This window comes from Mauremys reevesii, linkage group 2 (assembly GCF_016161935.1).
Source record: "Mauremys reevesii isolate NIE-2019 linkage group 2, ASM1616193v1, whole genome shotgun sequence".
Taxonomy (NCBI): Eukaryota; Metazoa; Chordata; order Testudines; family Geoemydidae; genus Mauremys; species Mauremys reevesii.
Window position 1 is genome coordinate 51,625,761 of NC_052624.1, and position 19,594 is coordinate 51,645,354.

At 37.3% G+C, this 19,594-nt stretch overlaps 1 protein-coding gene across 8 annotated transcripts in view; it reads left to right on the plus strand.

Annotated features, from left to right (window-relative positions):
• The window catches only part of PHF14 (PHD finger protein 14), a 288,520-nt gene that overhangs the window by 155,985 nt on the left and 112,941 nt on the right, over window positions 1–19,594 (plus strand). For 2 of the 8 annotated variants that reach the window (XR_005593828.1, XR_005593827.1), the window contains exon 17: window positions 18,614–18,686. The exons of the other annotated variants lie outside the window; for them this stretch is intronic. The gene's annotated coding sequence lies outside the window, so the exon portion shown is untranslated. The remainder of the gene's footprint in view (window positions 1–18,613; window positions 18,687–19,594) is intronic. 8 annotated transcript variants of the gene reach the window in all.

The following is a 19,594-nucleotide window of genomic DNA, read 5'->3' on the forward strand; positions in this document are numbered from 1 at the left end:
GGCTCCTCTCAAGGAAGAACTGTGGAACTTATGAGTGCATATTTTAGTTGAAAGTATGATATTTTGTTGAAAAGTATTTTTTATAATATTGTGTAATTCCTCTAGATTGTCATATCAGTAGAAGGATATTTTGCATATCAGATTTGCACTGTATTGTTTAAAATGTCAAAGACTAAGCTCCATAGTGCATAGGAGCTCTGTATAACAGAGTATACTTCAAGTGGCAAAAACTTTCCATTATAACAACCAGTTTTTACTTGTTGACAACTTTTCTAAACACTCACCTTTAGGCCAGAAGTTTTCCATACCTGGTGTCTGGTTTAAAGTTACCTTTTTCTTTTCAACTTTGAAAAAAATCCCTTCAGCCATTTTTGAGTTATGGGCAGGAAGAAAATGTTATTTTCCCAATGTAAAACAATTCTAAGCACACTCTTGAACAGGGCTACAGCAAAATTGGCAACAATTTGAAACTTAGCGCTGACCTATTCCTCACTGAAACTGAACGCTGACCTATTCCTCACATGGCTTGGTTTTGTGGGAAAAAGAGATAACAAAAACAAGGAAAAAGATCACTTTCAGTTTTCCCAATGAACATGTAAAATGTTTAGCATAACCCAGTTAAGCCCTGCTCCCTTGATCATGCCACTGGACATGACATTGGAAAAAGCCAGGGAGCCAATGAAATTGAAATATCTTTTGGTCAAGTGGCTGCAGCTTTATAACCCTTTAGTTTCAAATGGAGTTAATACCTCAAAGCAAAGAGCATCCATTTGGGAGGTGGTAAAACTGTAGCTTGTGTAACATCGCTATTCAAGTCTTCCAAAAATACCAAAGTCCTCCAACAGTTGGAGGGAAGTGAAGACCTAATAGTCTTGACACTTGTTAAAAAATGTTTTAAATGATAATTTCAAAAAAAAAAAAAGGGCAGAAAAAAACCCTTTGTTTGAAAAATTGTTTGTGGCTGACTTTTTGTACATGATAAAGGAAAAGAAAAGAGAAACCCCAATCTTTAAACCAACTGGAGGCCAGATAATGGTACTTCCTCATGTTATATGTTTGTAGAATGTCTTGCACAATGGGATCCCTGTCTTGTTTGGAATGGCTAGGTGAGTTCTGTAATAGAAATAATTAATAGTATGGTGTGTGAAAGAAATCAGAGAAAAATATTTTTTTTCTTTTCCATTTAACTGTTTTACTCTTTTGACAGCAGTTTGTATACAGTCAGTTTAACTTTTTCTGTGGGGTATATCTGTGTATGTGGGAGTGTCTTTTACACTGCAAGAGGTGAGAAACGCAATTGTAAAATCACAAACATTGGTAAGTAGTACCTGAAATTAATTGTAACCCCTTTTTTTGAAGTTGATGAGATTTTAAATGTACAGTGTCCCATTAAGATATGCCATGTTATAGCAAATAGCCTGTATATATATTTTTAAATTGTTATTAGTCCTTGTTTTATGATAAACATGTCAGAAGTGTCAGCTAAATTCAGTACAGCTGCACCATTTTATGAAACTGACATGCGTTCTGTGGAGGAGCAGGGGTAAAAGGATCCTCTGATTCCAAATGACTTTCAGATCTGACATGATGCCATATTAGGGAAATATACAATAAAGAACTAAGTTGACAGTGCAAGATGGTGTAGTAACTGACTTTTACCATTGCACATAAACAGAGCAGTTATTCTAAATCATAGCATCACTTTCAGCCAGATAACCACTAAAATCACTGCACTGTGGTTTCCTGAAAATGCCATAATCTTTCAACTGCCACATTAAGCCTAGGGAGAACAACCATCAGTAGTTCCTGCACAGTTATATAGAGGGATGAGCCCTGAACCAAGTGAAAAGATGTTCTGGAAGAACAGTAACCTTTCCCATGATGTGTGCATTTTCCATTACATTTCTGACACAAAACGCTGTGAAATGATTTAATGGTGACATTTTGTTTTGCTGACTTTCCTTTTTCTCATTAAAAAGAAACAAAAGTTGGGTTGGGAAAGCAGAGGAAAAGTGGCCAAGCATTTGAATTCTATTACAGGAATCTCCTTTCTTTAAAAAATAAAAGCTTTCTAGAGCTGCATTGTTCTACATTGGGTTTTACTGATTTTGCTTTTAATATATACTTACCTCCAGGGACAATATTGAGCACCTAGTTCTTAAAGTTAATTTATGTTGTTCCTTTGCAGTAATTGCACACAAAGAAGTATGATAAATCAGGAAAGCATTCTTTCTAATTAGCAGTCACATAGACCTTACACATCAGATATACGACAGAGCACACACACATAGTATCTCATTTCTGCTTGTCATTTCTGATGTATATTACTAGAAATGATTGTGAAACGGAGCAAAGTATGAGTAGACATAGTACCCTGAAAGGTCACTGCCTGTCACTTGGAAAAGGATAAATTTTTATGGAGAGAGAAGACATAAAGCTACTGCACATTAATATAGTATAGAAGCTTGTCTGCATCTAAAGTAATGCATTTAAGAGTGGTTGGACAGAAAAATTACTTAGCTAAAATGTGGCGCGTGCATCCCTTGGCACCATTAGATTTTCTGTTTTAGAGCTGATGAAGAACCTTGTGCTTGTAGCAGACTTTACAACTTTATCCTTGAAAAATGCAATCAGTCCTTCCAGAAGATGTATGGAGCTTTCTTTGTACCTCATTTCATTCCCTCCTCCCCCCCCCCCCTTCTTTAATGGGTTGGATGATGTTTGTGGTCCCTGGAAAGCATTAAGTTTGTCCAAAGAGGACATGGAAATGCTTGACTCACTGTAAGTTAACTTAGGGTTCAGTTGTCACATATTTTCTCAACAATATTAGAATCCCTACCCTTCCACCTTCAGAGATGAGTTTGCTACATTATCAGTGCTCCCTATCCTCATCGGGGAGCTTGGAACACATTTGTTGTAGTGCATTGCTTTGTCTCTAGACCGACAGATAGTCCTTGGACTGCTAGTCAAAATATTCTAATTTATTTTTGGAAGAGCATCCCAGTCTACAAAATAAAAATAGGTTGGTTAAATATATGTAATTTAAGCCTCTAGTAATACATTTTGATAGCTAAAGGGAAAAAAATAAACAAACCCACAACTTCTAATCCCCCACCTCCACCCCCGGCAGCATTCCGAAGCATTGGTTTTTTGCAAATTTATTTTGTGGGTGGTGAGCAGGGTCCAACTGAAATAATGAAAACAATGTGGCATATGGTAGATTTCATAAATGTGACACACATACTGCAACATTTAAGGTATTAAAAGACACTAAACTGCTAAAATGTTAGTGTTGTTCAACTATTTCATTTATGTCTTTGGGGGAAAAAATTGACAGTGAATGCTGAGGTTCAGTATGGCACAGTGGTGATATTTTAATGGTTATGATAGCTTTTATAAAAATGTAAATAAAATATTCATTTTAGCTTGAGTAGGTACAAGTAACTATAAGTATTATACCAAGATTGTAGTGGAGTGATAGTGAACGTAGTAAATTGTGTAAAAATGTTCCAATAAAAGCTAAAATAACTGAAGAAATCCTAATGGCAATAACCTTAATGATACAATTTGTTGATTTTTATCTGCCCCAATACATAAACAATAACTCCAAAGCAATTTCTTACAAAAGGCTGTTAAAAATGAAGTAGGTATGGTAGAATTTGTTTAGTTGTTTTCGAACAATTTAATACGGCAATAAAAGCAGCAGTTGCAGCACCAAAATTGCATAGCAAAAACCTTGATTATAATTTGGTAGGAAAATATTGTGTGAATAAAAGTGTGTTTTCCAGTAACTTCAGCCTAAGTTTATGCTTATATTTTAAAAACCTATACATTTGAAGAGCTTTTTAACACGCTCTTGTAACTAAAAGTCACAAAGGGCCAGTTTGCATCTATCTACATGACTGGATTAAATCTCCCACGACCCTTGGGTAGTGTGTCATGTGAGTGGGGGAGATGGAGGAGGAGCAGGGACTGCACACCTGGTACTCCACCTGCATCAATAAGTTGGTAAGGAGAATTGGCAGTGGGAATTGAAAGGAATGGATGGGTCTTAAAGATGTTAAAAAGGGATAACGAGCAGGAGTCAAGTAACAACAGCATGAGAAGTTGTAACAGGAACTGGTTTGTTTCAGTATTGAAGATGATTTTGTTTGTAAATGAAGAGAAAAATGCAACAAAACTTAGGTTTATTTACCAAATACCTTGAGTACCTGAAAAGGAGTTAGGTAAAAACATGTAAGGAGAAATGCTTATTTTTCCAGATCACTATTAAAAATGACTTTTTTCTTCAAATATAACTTTTAATTACAACTTTTAATATAGTCTGACACAATACAAATATATGAAGTGCTGTCCGTGTACATTTATGTTAAGATTCCCAGATTTACATGAATAAAATCAATTGTGCTACTTCTAATAATCCAGTTGTATGACAGGAATCAATCTAGTAATTTTTAATTAACGTTTTTAATATATTTTGGAGAGAGTATACCAGTACCATTGTATAAGAAGTGTCTAAGCAGCTGTTTAATATCTTAAGATACTTACAAAACAGATGAAGAGGAAAAACATGGTGTTATTTAGTAACCAACCTTAGTAAAAATTCTCTGCATTTATATGGGAACGGCGTGTCCTCTGCTGGTACGCGCTGAAGCTTCTTGTAATAACTCAGGGCTGTGAAAGAGGGATAAGAAAACCAGCAGGTCTTTAAAACATCAGTGGTAATCTTAGGTCTTCACATCAAAGAACAAAGAGTAAACAACAGGTCTTCTATTTGCTTTATTTTAATTCTGAAAGACTTATCCAGACAATGTTACTTTTCATAAAATGATAGTGTCTATAAAAGTTGACTGACTAAGAGCAGTGGAAACCGGAGTCTTCTGTTGTGTAGAACAGGTAAACTTGTGATTGTGTGAGCATCTCCTCCCCACTCTGCCATCGTGTTTTGACATGCATCAGTAAGAAACATCTCTAAAAGCGAGAGGGTACTTCAGTCATTTCTGCTTTTTCAGTCTTTCTTCTTTGTCCCAGACATTGCAGGCAGAAAAAGACAAGATACAGGAATATGGTTTAACTAGGCCACAACATTATTAACTCGAAACTTTCCTGCATCATTCAATGTGGGTCATTCATTCCACCTGGTGGAGGGCTGCATTAGCCTCCTTCCATCCCCCTCTCGTTAACCTAGTTAAGACTAACACCCCACCATCCTCCCTGTATGAGAGTTAAGAGGGTTGGGTATGAGGGGGTTGTCTCCCTGCAGTACCAGTTGTTAGGCATCCCAAGCCCATTCCCCACTTTCTTTAGGAGAGGCTGTCTCCTAATCCATGTCTGATTTCAGTTTATTAGGGAACTTAACTTATCTACCTGGTCCCTGGGCTGCTGAGAAGAAGACAAAAACCATGACTACCCTGTCCATGTTAATCTGACAATGAGGAAAAATTTCTTCCCACCTTCCCAAGGGCAACTATCATGATGCCCACAATAAGGCCCGCAAACCTGGTCCTATTCTAGTCACAAGAAATAGGGGGTTTCCTCAGGGTGCAGAATGGCACCCCAGCCAGGGAGAAGGAATTAGAAGCCCTCCCTTTGGGTGCACAGAAGCCAAAAAAAGGCAATCTTTTCCACCCCTTTGTCCAGACAGTCAGCCCAGAGCCCACTCCTTAATCCCATAAGGAAATTGAGTACCCAAGATGAGGGGAAGGGAGTGCTGTCCCCAAAGAGTCAAAGGATTTTCTTTCCCCTGATAGCCCAGATCCACATCTGAGGCTTTGTGGGGAGAGGAAAGGTTCTGCTGAGACTGCCAACAAGGTTGCCAGTAATTCCAATTGTGAGATATGGTGCCAATAGTGACGGATTTTTTATACGGACCTCTCTTTGCTAGGAACTTGATTTTGACCAGCCATGCAGTCATTTCCAAACCACCCCAGCTTGCCAGATTCAGAGAATAATAGTGAGCAAATGTACCTTTTAAAGGCCCTGAATATCATATACACACACACACACACATTCTCTCTCTCTCTCTCTCTCTCTCTCTCTCTCAAGGCTCTGGGAAATGAAATAAAGCATTCTGTGCATGAATATATACCTAACAAGTGTATAGTATTTGTTTAAAGTTGTGCCTAGACTTTGAACCTTAAGTGGCTTTTTATCAGACAGCTCTACCTACTTTATATATAGGACACATTTTTTAAATAACCGTGCCCTAAATTTTATAATTACAGTTAAGTGTGTGTGTATGCAGTTGATTGCCCTTAGACACCTTACTGTTTGATTCACTCATAAAAATTAGACTCAAAGTTCCTAATTAAAAATAAACTCATTCTGTTATGAAATCCCTCTGCAAAAAGCCCACTCTCCTTCATTCTAAATTTAAATTTCATTTTCAGTCACCCATAAGGTTAATAATGCAATTTTTACGGTTAATACTGATAAAATATAGAATGTAGGCAACACAATTATCTTTAATATAGATAAATCCTGATTAAAATATTTTAATATACATTTTCCATCACTAGTTTATTTGTAAAAGATTGCTCTGAAGCCAGTACTTAATAAGCTAATGTTTCATAGACAAGTGATAAGGTTTGAAGTATGATTTTTACCTTACCTAATTAAGTTAAAACCATCAATTTAGAATGCATTTAATGTATAAATGTAATATGTTGTTTGAAGGGAAGGAATGACAGTACTATTAATAAATACTATAGTCGTTTTATCTTACAGTATCTTATTAATTGTTTGTATTACAATATTGCCTAGGAGTCCTAGTTGTGGACCAGAACCCCGGAGGTTTTTTACTTTTTCAGAAGTAATATCTAATGTAACCTCCCTTCATCTTTATATTGATGGTTGCAAAGGAAATAAAGATCTTCTGAAATTCACTGGGAGAAATAATGCTGCTGAACACACACAAAGTTAATGTGCTTGATTAAAAATAGTTATGAAGCCTGTTCCCTATGAAAATTTCATTCTGCTTATGGACTTTCAAGGGTCTCAATAGTCTCATTTTTAAAATATACATATTTTCATTTTTGAAAGGGGAAAATAACCACATTCTGTTTCTTCAAGAATCACGAGTGGTACGGAGTATGTAAATGATACGATGGCTGAGGTAATCATTACTTTCTTATACGTTTATGCATAAAGCACTAAATGGAAAACACATCAAAATGCACTCTTTTTCTGAAAGTACAAGTCTAGCAGTGGTGTTGGTATGGTTAGATATTATAGGTAGAGTGGAGCACACTGTCCATTGTTAAGGTTGCAGATACTTTGCATTATAAAACCCTGTTTCAGTTGCTTATAACTTTGCCAAACTTTAACTGTTTGGCCTGAAACTTTCCATGCCTGGTGTCTGTGTCAGGCTGAATTTTTTGGGAAAATTTCACCCAAAACGGTTCAGCCATTTCAGAGACTGAGCCTACTGAAAAATACATTGTTTTGCCCATGTTAACAAATTATGGGGTCTTTTTCTTTGAGCAGCTCTACCGTCCCCATGTTTTGGAGCAGGGATTTAAATTTTGGCAGGGGCTGGCCTTGATGCCATTCATATGCTATTTACCATCCCCCTGAAAATATGTCTAACTTTTACTCCATATGCACATACACAGTAGAGACTTGCTAGAGTTGACCAGTGAAATTCCTGAAGATTCCATCTATACTGAGCTTGCAGCAGAACTTTCCCTGCAATTGTAGCTGTTGGTTGCAGTGGGCCTTGCTGGGGCTGGGAATGTGATCAGAGAGGAGGGAGACAGAGGGAAGGGAGGGAGTGGGGACAACTGCGAATCAGCAGGTGGAGGGAGACTAAGATTGGCTGAGGAACTGGGATGAGGGGACATGGAATGGCTGGAAAAGGAGACTGAGTCAGGGGAAGGAGGCAAGGGGAGGGAATAACAGATCTGACAGGGATCTAAGTTATGGGAACTTGGGGGGAACAAAGACTGAACAAGGAACTGGAGTGTAGGGAAGATACTAATTTGGGCAAGAAGCCCACGGAGGGAGATTGGTACTGGGCGCCAGTGAGGATGGGGAACATGGGCTGCAGGAGGAGAGCAACTGGAGTCCCAGATTGGGGAAAGAGACAGATTGAATAAGGAGCAAAGTGAGGGGAATTGGAACTGACTGGGATTGGGAGTTGGGCGGAGACTAAAACTGGGACAGAGAGTCTGTGGGTGAAACTAAGACTTCCAGGGCAAGAAGACGGGGGATGGGATGAGAACACTGTGGAGTAGAGAGTGGGCGGGTTATGCAATGAGAATGGAACTAAGGAGCCAGAGGTGGGAAGAGCAGGACTGGGCTAAAGACAGGTTGGAAGAGATATGGCAGAAGTGGTCATGCTTTGGGGGGAAAGGAGGGAAAAGTCTGTGCTCACCAGAGCACTCTTCACTCCAGAGCCTGGATTGGAACCCAAGGTTCCTTGAGTCTCCTCATGCATCTGCTGTCATCAGATGTCTGTGAACATAAGAATAGCCACACTGGATCAGACCAAAGGTCCATCTAGCCCAATATCCGGTCTTCTGACAGTGGCCAATGCCAAGTGCCCCAGAGGGAATGAACAGAACAGGTAATCATCAAGTGAGCCATTCCCTGTCACTCATTCCCAGCTTCTGGGAAACTGGGGGTAGGAACACCCTAGCTGTGAAAGCCCTTGGTAAAGTTTCTCATCCCGCTCTAGTGCTGAGCCATATAGAAGATGACAGCCAACTACTGCAGAGGTCTGTGTGATAGATCCAAAGGTTCCAACCCTACTAAAGATCTGTGTAGGTATGATGCCACACACTGGAATTTGTTTTTGCTTTTTAAAAAAAAAATTCCACACAAAAATAAGTGTGAAAAGAATATTTTAAATTTGCAAGTCAAGCACTCACATGTTAGAAAATGCCAGATTTAAGGTTGACTCTGCAACAGTAATTTAGCCTCTTTATGCATATGAATTATGATAGTCTTTAATTACATGATCACATACTATTTTTTCCACAATACCCTGCCTAATTCAGTTCACAGGATGGATCTGCTCTGGCGATAAATCAGGGTTGTGCTGTGAAGGATACTGTTGTCTGTAGGACCCCTGCTTCATTTGCTGCAGAAGTCCAAAAAAATGTGTAGGGTTTGTAGAAGAAGAAAGAATGGATGAATGCTGCCCTGAGGAACTGGATTCTGCTGCTTCTGTCACAGAGTTGCTATGTGATGCTGGCTGAGTTGCTTAATGCAAACTTTTCATACATAGTCATTTAGTATGTGTTACTTATTTTCTGAATGCTTTACTTGAAACCATGAGGTCTAATTTGCAGATATGCTAAGCACTCACAGCTGCAGTTGAAGTCTGTGCGAGCTGTGCTTTGAACATAAGAAGCGCTATATAATGGTAAGTACTTGGAAAAAGCAGGTCCTAGGCAGGAGCGTACATGGGGGTGGGGCGGCAAGCAGGGGTATGCCCCCCACTCCCTGTAGTCCAGAGACGGAAGAAACAGCAAGGCAGCTTGCCATTGGCTGAGCTGCTTCTCCCCCTACTCCTACAACCGCTGCTTCTCCATCCCTGCTGCTGGAGTCCCACAAGTTGTCTCTGCCTCCACCCTCTGACTCACCTCATTGGGCTTGTGGAAAAAATAGCATGCGATCATATAGGCAATGCATCATAATGCATATACAGAAGGGGGCTGAATTAGGATTGCACAGGCAACCTTAATTCTGGCATTTCCTAACTTTTGAGAGCTTGGCTTTGCAACCTTAATTGTCTTCTAACATTTTTTAAAATGTAATATATGTGTATTCTATACTTACCCGATGAAACTGTAAACATTTTAGGAAACCCTGTAGAGCAGTAGTTCCCAAATGCTTTTCTGCCAAGGATCCCTTTGGTATCTGACTAAATGTCCCAGACCCCTTTTATTTAAGATACTGTGGCATGGGTTGGCAACCTTTTAGAAGTGGTGTGTCGAGTCTTCATTTATTCACTCTAATTTAAGGGTTTGCATGCCAGTAATACATTTTAACGTTTTTAGAAGGTCTCTTTCTATAAGTCTATAATATATAACTAAACTATTGTTGTATGTAAAGTAAATAAGGTTTTTAAAATGTTTAAGAAGTTTCATTTAAAATTAAATTAAAATGCAGAGCCCCTCGGACCGGTGGCCAGGACCCGGGCAGTGTGAGTGCCACTGAAAATCAGCTTGCCTGCTGCCTTCGGCACGCGTGCCATAGGTTGCCTACCCCTGTACTATGGGAATGCCCTGAGAGGTCACACTATGCTGATGATGTCATTTTGAGAACAAAATGGCATCCTCTATGTGGCAGAAGTGCCAGAATGCAATTCTGGTGTGTTCTGGCCCTGCTTCAAGGGACAGACAGGTCTCTCCCCCACAGTATAACCCGCAATGGACCCCCAAGGGCCCGGAGAACCCACTTTGGGAAACACGGCTGTAGCTCAGTAATTCTGACATTATTGGGATAATTGGTAATCACTTCAGGCAGGATATTTCACACGTGAGTGATGTGAAAGAAAAGGCAGAGAAAGCCCAGGGTGAAGTAAGCACTGTACACTTCGTATTCTGTGTTGCAATTGAAATCAGTATATTTGAAAATGTAGAAAAACATCCCAAATATTTATAATAAATTTATTATGTTAAATATTAATATATATTAATCACAACAGTTTTTAAAATCTATTTAATTTATTTTGCATTAATCACATGCATTAACTGTGATTACTTGACAGCCCTACTTGTATTTAATCTAATTCAGAAACCAAATGATAAACAATAGGAAGTGCACAGGCACCCTGTCTGTAATCAGTCTTATTTACTTAACAATTCAGTCAGTTTCCAAACTCATGAAAATACTATATTGGAAATTTTGCAAAAACTCTGGATATATGTTCTTTTAACTAATAGAAATATGTATGCATCAGATACAGAGATATTTAGATGTAAGAGTTTGGTCTGGACCTTCTCTGTAGTTTTGACTATACTTTTTTCGCAGTAAGCCAACCTTGAATTGATTGATTTATTTTTTTTAAAGGAAGTACAAACTTGCAATAGAAACTTGGTTTATAATAATATATTCAATTTGGGCATGTTGTCATAGCCCCATGCAGGACAGGAATATATTAGGGATTCATGCGTGTGCATCTGGTTGTGTGTGTGCAAAACAAAGTGGTACCCATTAAAATATTGACAATTGCCATTTGCTAGTTATCAGCTTTACAGTAGTTCTCTATTCAGTGTGTTTGTGTTATGTTAGTTAGGCCAAAAGGCCAAATTACAAAGATTTTAATGGTAACATTAACAATCTGTAATGGCCTCAGACAAATATAGGGTTGTATTTTGCAAAGAAATTTAATTTCCACAATATCATCAAATCTAAGAAATGTAGACTGTCATCCCATCTTTCTTTCACTCTGTATGTTTGTCTCCAAATCCATGACTTCTGGAAAGAAATTCATATAGATCTTTCTATTCAGTTTCATGAGTTCAGTATTTGTCTAACAGTTACAGTTTAGTACTGAGAGGTAATAACACATATATTAAGAGTAAAATATACTTGTTTTTAAAAGTGTATTGAATTTTTTTATTCAATCAGAGGAATCCACATTTTCAAGCTTAGAACTAAGTGGTATATGCCCAATGGTCAGTTGACTAAATTAACTAAAATAAATGTCTGGAGATCTTTAGAAATTGCACTTGTGCTTCTTGAAGAATCAGAAGATAGAGATGTCTTCCCCTCTCTTCAGTGAAGGACTGTGATAATTTGGGATTTTCCCATCCTGTTGACTTTACTGCCTGGGTAATGTTTTCTGTGTGGTTTGGTCTGAGTGATGTATGTGTGTACTTGTATTGTGTAAAATGCAGATGAAGAAAATTGAAACTACTGAGGCGAATTTCAGTTTGAATTTGAGTTTGTGCTAACATTACACTTGTGAATGCTTAATTCATGTGTGTACTGTTGAAGTCAATGGAACTGCTCACATGAATTAAGTCAGTGGTCCCCAAACTGTGGGGTGCAGAGGAATGTCCGGGGGGGTGCGGAGGGGCTGTTTCATGTATATCAGGGGTTCTCAAACTGGGGGTTAGGACCCCTCAGGGGTCGCGAGGTTATTTCACGGGGGTCGTGAGCTGTAATTTTTAAGGGGGGGGGTCACACTCAGAGGCTTGCTATGTGAAAGGGGTCACCAGTACAAAAGTTTGAGAACCACCGATATATATAATGTTCCATAGCTGAAATTATTCTGTAATGTTTAGCAGTTTTAAAATGGTATAAAACATGTAAGACATCAGGCTCACTGGATTTCAAATTCTGTCTTAAAGCTGATTCTTTGGTGTTATCTTTCTTTATTGCTGTTTTTATGGCAAAAAAATGTGCATTGTTGCATTAGGAAATGTGAAATTTGCACTGTATGATTATTGCATTGTAATAATTTTGATTTCAGTCTCTATTATGGACATTCTGGACAATTTGACTGTTGTTCTGTGTAGATGAAGCACCTTAAATACTTTTATCAAACCATGCTATACACCTCTATTACTATGTGCCTTAAATTCCTTAAATATTTAAACTAATTGTTAATTTACTATATTTAGTAAAAGCTAATAATTCTAAAATCTTTTTAAATTTAGGATTGATGTAATTCTGTACAGCTCTTGTTGGATATTTTATTTGCATAGAAAATTCCAGCAGCTGTGCTGTAGTCTATATATAGATTCTATGACATTCTTAAATTTAAAAAAAAGTGTCAAGGAAGTTTGTTTTTCAGTGTTTTGAAATACAAATACTCAAGAGATAATTACTGTTTGGCCAAGTTCTAATTGTGTGCAGTGAACTGCTGTGTTGATTTAGGTAATTTGCCACTGGCAGTTTAGAAGTTTTCTGTTGTCAGATTTACAAATTAGAAATAACATTCTGTTCAGAAATTGGTGAAAGGATGTTTTTTTATATACAGTGGAAATTTGAAATATGGTGCTTAAATGCTAAAAGATTGTTTTATATATTCTATAAGGATAAAGATTGTATTTCATAAAACTATCATTTATTGTGCCATCATCTTAGGATAGGTTAGATTGTTACCTTGTTTGGTATATTTTCTAAGTATGTTTTGTGCTTAATTCTATTAATGTTCCTGTTTCATAATGAGGAGAATTGGCATTTTTTAAAAAGTTCAAAAAGGGAGAAGGTGTGAATTATAAAAAAATCAAAATAAAAGTATGTAAAGTTTTTACCTTGGAAATTACATAAATGTATATTTAAGACGCCTTTTCTAGCCTTAAAATTTTAAATTAATCTGGCCTTACTGAAAAAGTGTTTCTAGTAATATTCTCGTAATTTCTTGATGTTAAAAAAATAGTGCTACACAAATAAATGGTCTCATACTATTTCCTTATTTTTCCTTTTTGACGAGTTAGATTTGTTTGTAAACACAACTAAGAGAACTTTGTTAGTTAAGTTAATTTCAAGCATTTGCCACCTCCTATTGTAAAGGCAGAAATACATATGAGCAATATAAACTTGTTATTCTGATCAGTATAAATAAGAACTAGATGTGCTACCCTTTATAAACACTATGCTCTGTAGCATGTTGGCCTTTCCCAATAATGAAACGTATGCCATCAGTTCATCAGTGTGGGTATAAAATCAGCTTTCAGTCAAAGGGGCTTTATAGATAGCTGCTATCTATGAATTTTGGGGTGGCACCAAGATGATCAGCTCACCACAGTGGTACAGCTCTGGTACTTATGACCAATAGCAGAAGACTATTATCAGTAAATCATGGAATGTCAAGGGATTCCATTATTGGCCAGTGGGGTTTCTCATTCACTAGTCCAGTGGTTCTCAACCAGGGGTATGTGTACCCCTGGGGTTACTCAGAGATTTTCCAGGGGGGGGAGAATCATAGAATATTAAGGTTGGAAGAGACCTCAGGAGGTCATCTAGTCCAATCCCCTGCTCAAAGCAGGACCAACACCAACTAAATAATCACAGCCAAGGCTTTGTCAAGCTGGGCCTTAAAAACCTCTAAGGATGGAGATTCCACCAACTCCCTAGGTAACCGATTCCAGTGCTTCACCACCCTCCTAGTGAAATAGTGTTTCCTAATATCCAAACTAGACCTCCCCCACTGCAACTTGAACCATTGCTTCTTGTTCTGTCGTCTGCCATCACTGAGAACAGCCTACCTCCATCAACTTATCTAGATATTTGCTTAGTTTTACAACAGGCTACGTAGAAAGCACTAGCGAAGTCAGTACAAACTAAAATTTCATACAGACAATTATTTGTTTATATTGCTCTGTATACTGTACTCTGAAATGTAAGTACAATATTTGGTAATAATGAGAAAGTAAGCAATTTTTCAGTAATAGTATGCTGAGACACCTTTGCGGTGAAACTTGGGGTACACAAGATGAATCATACTCTTGACATGGGTACAGTAGTCTGAAATGTTGAGAGCCACTGCAGTAGTCTACACAGCGCTGCAGACCTTGACTAGCCCTTAGAATACTGCAGGCCTATAAGGTTTAAGTGGGCTGGTTAGACCGTGAACTCCTAGGTTGCTCAAAATATGAGCGTAGAAAGGAAAGAAGGCAATCACGTGACTGCCTTTCGTGATGGTTGTCTTCCTCATCACTGCTGTTGTGACAGTGAATAATGATGTATTTATTTATTTCTGTTACCATATTGCTGAAAGGCTACAAGTAGGGCCCCATTGTCCTTTACATATACAATGGTGTAGTAAGGGAGTAAGTTACAGGTGTTGTTGCTGGTTATATTTTAACTTTACCAGACTGCAGTGTGATCACCTGATTTGAATGGCACCTGTACATGTATCATTGCATTAATTGCATAACAGTTAGGCTAAACACTGTAATTAAAAATGGCAATGTCCTGTGGTCCCTGATATAGTATATATAGCAGTAGTTAGATTATATATATGATATTTTATTCCCTAAATCACAACAGCTGACAGTATTAACAACATTTTTTTAATGTTTTTTTTTTTCTGGGAGGAGACAATCTACAAGTGTCTTGGGGCAGAAATTACACCTTTTTTAATGTTCGCTTCTCCACCCCCTTTTATTAGACTGTGAATCTGCAATTTATAATGAGTGAGCAGGCGACAGTACACATGCAGAGCCCTGTTAACTACAATGGGACTACTCAGTCTTAATGTTAAATACTTTGTTGAACTTGGGGTCAGAGTTACTGCTTTACCTCTACTGGTAGAGTTTTCATTCTGGACTATTTTATTTTATTTATATTAATAAACACCCTTCTAGAAGTTCTGAACCCTTTACATTTACTACAAAACTTACAGTGTAATATACACTATTTCCACCTCTCATGTTTCTCTGTAGAATAATCAATTTAATGTGATGTGTGTTGGTAGTTATAGATGCACATGTGCACTGAAAGTAAACCTTTAGGCAAGTTTTCCAGAATAATATATATTCAATTTCCGAAGGGTTTAATAACATTTGTCACACAAGTTGTTGCCTAAGGGCTTGTCTACATAAACATTTAGTTCCCGAAAAGCTGGGGTGTGAAGCTAGCCTGCTGCTGACCAGCACTGTTGATGCACATTAACAGTTTGTTAATTTAGTGTCTGTTCACATAGTTAATTCAAAGTGTTAGTTAAAATGTATCTTGCATTTTATAAATAAAGATTTAATAACAAAAATAATGAAGAATCTAAGCTAATGACATATTTGAGAGAGAGAAAATAAATTGTAATTGTGATTTCATTGTCAATAGCAAAAAGAGACTGGAATGTCTCCATTATGTTAATTTGTTTATAGCAACATTTGAGATATGACCCTAGAAAGTATTAATGTAACAAAATATTAATAATAAAAATAAAATCATCTGAGATATTTAAGTTTTAACCTATCTATTGAGTTTATACAGTGTTTTCAACCATTTTAATGTAATAATGTTAACAATTAGGATGTCTTCATTGCAACGTTAACTGAGGTGATCATCAACTGCGTGCAGGCACCCAGTTTGGAGAAATGAAATTGACAAAAATGACAGCCAACAGCCTTATGCCTCTTATGGAGGTGGAGATGCGTTGGGCACTTATACTGGCAGGAGCAAGGATGTAGTGTGTACATTGACATAGTTAGGTCGACATAAGCTGCCTTATATCAACCTAACAGTGTAGTGTAAATCAGGGCTGAGTTACCATGTCCTCACTTGTGCTGCTCTTGCTCATGTGAGTTACTAAAATTTCTGTGGGTATATCCCGTGGTTCTGGGTAGCTAACTGAGCAGTAAGCTGAGCCGCTATATGATTCTTTCCAAAAGAATTGTGGGAGAACTTGCCTGTCCTTCTGGGCACACATGTACAATTGTGGGAAGGCACTGGAGGACTATCAGCACTCAAGTCACACTCAAGTCAAAATTAAGACACTCCATCCTTAAATCAAGCCGTTGTTTTAGTATGAGTTATCAGAGCTATTTCTGTAGTGTAGCTGGCAGAGCATTTGCCTACGTGAGATGATAATTCAGATTCTAGTACCTGCGTATTTATTCTTGTGCAATGTTATTGGTAAGTATTGTTCATGTGCTTGTTTTTGAGTGTGTCACATCCGCTAACATGTATATTGGTAATGAGAAGCTTAACATTACAGATATATGATGTAGGCCTTGTCAAGATGAAAACCCCTTCCAAAAGTATATTTAATTTCCTAGAGAGCTCATTGCTTATAAATCCCAGGTAGTATATAAATTGAGAAAAATTGCACATGGTAGAGTCAGTATCTTGGGAGGATGCCTCGAGTTGCTAAATTCCACTGCTTCAAATCAATCTATGGGTGCATTTTATTTGATTGATTTTATCACATTGTTTAAATATTTAAATAAATGGTATTCTGTTTCTGTTACAGAGCTGCAATATCCTATGTTCTAACAACTTGGGCTTAAACTCTCTTCCCGTCCTAGCCTTTGTAGTAATAACTCATGGAGGAGAGACCTGAAGCCTAAGTTGTCACATATTCAATTTGTAGGTGTGTTCCAAAGGAATAAGCTTCCTGAAAAGATGTGTTTATTATATACACAAGTCCCATACTCTAATGCAGTGGAATTGTGTAAATAGGAAATATTGGGTAGCTGATGAAATCCTATAAATTATAGACTACTGTTGAAGGTACTTAATTTATAAGGTTTATAGCTACCAGTGTATTTCCTTTTAATGCAGGTTTCATTGTATTGTGTGAACACATTGTATTTGTTTGACATTTTACGTGGGTGCACATACATACATGTGTGTATTTTATAATAGTTTTCTAGTGATAATTTAAGATATCAGAGTGGCAGAAAAATATTCATAGTAATCAGAAATCCTTTATTAAATAAAAAAGTCTTATAATGTACACTTCCATACAATTGCTTTGTCTGTCATATGGATGATGACATAAGTTCTTTTAAAAGAAATTATTTCACTCAGCTCAGAAAGTCATACTGTAGCCATCTGGTGTCATCTTGGTAGAGTATAATTGTTTTTGCTAGCATTCTCCTACTGTGTTAAAACAAATTAGATATGTTCTGCTTGCCAGCAGGTTATAGATATATTTTTAATCAAACTGGTAACATTACTATTAGCGTATATCAGGTTCTTACAGGTCAGCTAATTTCTGTCTTCAGCATGGGGAATGGATTTAAAAAGATGGAAAAAAAGAGAGACTATGACAGGATCGGGACAGGAGCTTTATCCTCTCCCACCTAATATATGTGAAGAGGTAAGCAGCCTGTAGCAAGCACTTTCAATCTGCAGAAGGTGCTCCTTGTTCTCTTCAACTCCTAAATACTAGCAGGTCATGGAACTATTCATTTTTTCCAGGTAACCAGTTACTATACCAGTATGACTATAGAGTTTGTTACATGGACAACTCCTTTCAAAGCAGCAAATTGGAACTGGCCTTTAGGGTCTGTACTGTAGTAAATAATCATTCAATGTCATCAGAAACCACTGTCAGAACAATCTGCTTTCTGTGCTCTTAGACAGCACTAGCTGCTGCCTCTTTAGGACTACCTGAGTGGATGTAATGTGAGATTCCCATGAAGCTGCTAAAAGAAAATGTGAGACAACAAAACAAGTCACTTGTTCCAGTGTATCCAGCACCCATTGCCTTGGAAGGTCATGGGTTCAATTGTCAACAATATGCAGATATTGCACAGCTCTGTTGTTTGCAACCTGCAGGAACATTACTGTCACCGAGCTATAATAAAATAGAGATTATGCTTGTAGGCAGAGGAAAACAGTTTGAAGACTTTACTGTCATAGTGTGCTGTCTCCAGCAGTTGAAGACTTATGTACAAATTATCACAGTAGTTTGCAGGTGTTTGACAATTAGTTCTTGTTTAGTTGTATTTGAAAGAAATGGGTTCCATCACCTTTGGCTACCAGATTGGACCCCTTCTGTGCTGTTGATGGTCATTATCATGATTATTATGACTTCAATCAGACATGCCTTTGTTACCTTCAAATGGATTATTACAATGGAATTTATTTAGACTTGAAAGTATCAGCCCTGAAACAACTGCAACTGGTACAAAAATGTGCCTACTAAGCAACATGAATTACTGAGAGAGTATCACCCTGAATTTTGTTCCACATTTTCAAGGTTCTAAATGGCCTGGGCCCAGGATACCTGAAGACCCACTTTCATTCTGTGAGACCTTGACAGATCACTGAAGGTTAGTCAGAGGGAGTACAGCTCCCTTTGGAACACACCTACAAATTGAATATGTGACAACTTAGGCTTCAGGTCTCCCCTCCATGAGTTATTACTACAAAGGCTAGGACGGGAAGAGAGTTTAAGCCCAAGTTGTTAGAACATAGGATATTGCAGCTCTGTAACAGAAACAGAATACCATTTATTTAAATGTTTTTGGATGTTTTCAACATTTTCAAATATATTGATTTCAATTACAACACAGAATACAAAGTGTACAGTGCTCACTTTATTTATGATTACAAATATCTGCACTGCCAAAAACAAAAAAAAATTGTATTTTTCAGTTCACTTAATACAAGTACTGTAGTGCAATCTCTTTATCATGAAAGTTGAATTTACACATGTAGAACTGTGTACAAAAAAGACTGCGTTCAAAAATAAAACAATGTAAAATTTTTAAGAGCCTGCAAGTCCACTCAGTCCTACTTCTTGTTCAGTCAATCACTGAGACAGAAAAGCTTGTTTACATGTGCCGGAGATAATGCTGCCCGCTTCTTGTTTACAATGCATTATTTTTTTAATGAGTGTCATCAGCCTGGAAGCACTTGTATGAGGTGAATTGAAAAATACTAGGGCTATCGATTAATCACGATTAACTCAAAGTAATCTTTCATGATAAAGTACTTGTACTACAGTACTTGTATTAGGTGAATTGAAAAATACTATTTCTCGGTTTTTTTACAGTGCAAATATTGTAATAAAATATTAATATAAAGTGAGCACTGTATTCTCTGTATTCTGTGTTGTAATTGAAATCAATATATTTGAAAATGTAGAAAACATCCAAAAATATTTAAATAAATGGTATTCTATTGTTTAACAGTGAGATTAAAACTGCAATTAGTTGCAGTTTTTTAAAATCGTGAT